The following is a 3188-nucleotide window of genomic DNA, read 5'->3' on the forward strand; positions in this document are numbered from 1 at the left end:
GAGTTATAAAACACAATTGTACTCACAGAACATTATTCTTACACTCAAATATAAACAATAAAAAATAATTTATTTTACCGCTGGAGGTTGTTTTAAATGATAATGGTTTTGATGCATAGGTTGTTATAGTATATGGGTGTTTTAAAATTTTGATTCTGTTTGCTTGGTCCTGAAGGGATGGATCCTATGTGTTGTCATTTTTGCTTTGTTTAGATTTTTCTCCTGAAACAATCCGCTTTATTCAACATGTCAGGTATGTAATAGCATAAGAAAATTAAATGAGAAGTTTATTCAAATATTCTGAAATTTTTATGTTAAAAATAAATAATAAAGGCCTTCTGACAACATTTTTATCAGGTATAATATTACAATAATTGTAGTTTTCAAGAGGAAACCTACTACACACATCTTTATGTGCAAACAGGCCCAAAATACATTGATAGCACCGGTTCTCCAGTCTCACAGCAGTCACAGATCTTTGTTCTTTGGGTGGTATGATACCACCTTATATGAAAGATTCATTTAAAGCAGGTGCAGCCGTATTCTAAAGATACAAATTAGCTCAACTTTTATACAGAGTCATATAACAAAGCATGTTTCTGGACACAAAACCCATTTGAAATTATAAACTTAAGACATTATTTCCAATGGAGTAGGTAATAGGGCTGGATACATTCTTAAAACTCTGTCCCGGCCGGGCGCGGTGGCTCAAGCCTGTAATCCCAGCACTTTGGGAGGTCGAGGCGGGTGGATCACGAGGTCAAGAGATCGAGACCATCCTGGTCAACACGGTGAAACCCCGTCTCTACTAAAAATACAAAAACATTAGCTGGGCATGGTGGCACGTGCCTGTAATCCCAGCTACGCAGGAAGCTGAGGCAGGAGAATTGCCTGAACCCAGGAGGGGGATGTTGTGGGTGAGCCGAGATCGCGCCATTGCACTCCAGCCTGGGTAACAAGAGCGAAACTCCGTCCCAAAAAAAAAAAAAAAATATTTCGAGGGTGAAAAAAAAAAAAAACCTCTGTCCCTTCAAGGGCATGTTCCTATAAAGTATTTCAACAATTCACACCCCAAGAAAACCACTCACTTTATCAATAAGAGTCATTTCTATGATATATTAGACTAGCACACTGTAAGCTGCTGACTAGATATCATATTAAATACTTAGTAGTAGCCTACCCTGCATTGTGGGCTTCTAAATAAAGTCACTTAAAGCAGGGGTACCCTATCCCTGGACCACACACCTATACCCATTTGTGGCCTGTTAGGAACCGGGCCACACAAGAGGAGGCGAGCATCAGGTGAGCAAGCAGTAACACCTGAGTTCTGCCTCCTATCAGATCAGCAGGGGCATTAGATTCTCACAGGAGTACAAACCCTGCTGTGAACTGCACATGCAAATAATCAGGGTGTGGGCTCCTTATGATAATCTAATGCCTGATACTATTTCATCCCAAAACCATACCCCTCTCCATCTGTGGAAAAATTGTTTTATACGAAACCGGTTCTTTGTACCAAAAAGGTTGGGGACAGCTGATTTAAATGCTAGCTAGCATCCTCTGGAGAGTGCCCTCCTATACAGCACAGTTTAGAAATTAGCTGTTCTTGGTGAAAGGGGATAATTTACAACTAACTCATGCACAGACATATTTCTTAACCAGGCTGATATATATTAAGGTATATTATATATAATTTAACATTGGCATGAGAACATACAAGTAAGACTAAACACAAGAACCACGAAACAAAATTGAAAGGCAGAATCAGGTTTAAAATGTTATTTTTTAAGTAACTTTGTTAGTTATGGTAACTACCTTTGGACATCATCAAAATGCATCACCAATATACCATACATTGTTTTCAGTATGCATGCCACCTAATAAGCGTATGATACCATATCCAGGATCAAGACAGTCTATTATGGCTCATGCCCGTAATCCCAGCACTTCGGGAGGCTGAGGATAGACATCCTAAGATCAGGAGTTTATGATCACTCTGGCCAACATGGTGAAACCCCATCTCTATGAAAAATTCAAAAATTAGGCATGGTGGCAGGCACCTGTAATCCCAGCTCTTCTAAGTATGATTATCCTGCTATACAGGATGGTAGCACTGTTTAGTGCAAAAAAACAGTAATTACTAGCTTCTGTGAGATTCATGTCATTAAAATGTTACCTGTGCTTGGGGACTCCTAACAGAAATAACCCTAACATAATCAAATTCAAGACTTTTATCTGAACAAAAAAACTAACACGTCAGCCATGACAGAGCAGCCAGTGTTTTGACTGAGTATCAGAAACTAGCATCTGGGCAAGTCATTTTAAAACTACCTCAAGTTTTTACTATCCCAGCAGTGTAGCAGAATAAAGAAAAAGACAGTACAGGAAACACATAACTACAGCCTCTTAGAGATAGAAGGGTCATGTCACCCAGTCTCCATCTCACTGAAAGAATACCTTGCACAGCATCCTTCAGAAATGGCCTTTGGTCTCCCTTAAATGAGTCCCATGGCAGGGAGTATGTTGTGGAGAGGTTTTCTTATTTGGAAAGTTATTATTCTCAGAAAGTTCTTGATCATTTAGAGTAAAAAAAATGTACCTTCCCATTGTTCCTTGTTCAACATTTTGAAAGCACACAAAATAAATAAACTCCCTCTTCCAAATGAAAGTTCTTAAGACACTTTAAGACACAATAATGTCTCTGGTTAATCTTTTTCTCTCCAGGCCAAGACTTTACAGTTTCCTGAATTTGTCACTCACATGGACCCTTCAAATATTGTGGAAATTTTTTTAGAGAGAATTAGTTGGTCAATCTTCTCTTTCTGTGTGGCACCTGCAATACAATATAATGTGCTATTTGTAGAAAGCAAAGAATCGTGGTCAGAGATTATGCTCTTCTCATCTGGACACTACACTGTTGTAAATGCAACTGAATGTGGATATAATTAGAGCCATTTGTGTATGTCTGCTTGCTTGCTTTCACCAGGAATATCATGTACTTGTTTCTATAGAACTTGTTGTCAGAAAAAAAGATATCCTATTTGTAATCATGATTTCTACTTGCTATGCAAATATATTTTTTACTTTTGAAAGCTTGTTTGGTTTCTGTTTATCATCACAGCTTGTTCTGATCTTCACACTCCAGGTATACTGAATTTCTTCACAGACATGCACTCTTGTTCTCTCGT

Source organism: Sapajus apella, unplaced genomic scaffold, assembly GCF_009761245.1.
Source record: "Sapajus apella isolate SASKATOON/1434 unplaced genomic scaffold, GSC_monkey_1.0 scaffold7, whole genome shotgun sequence".
In the NCBI taxonomy this organism is placed as follows: Eukaryota; Metazoa; Chordata; class Mammalia; order Primates; family Cebidae; genus Sapajus; species Sapajus apella.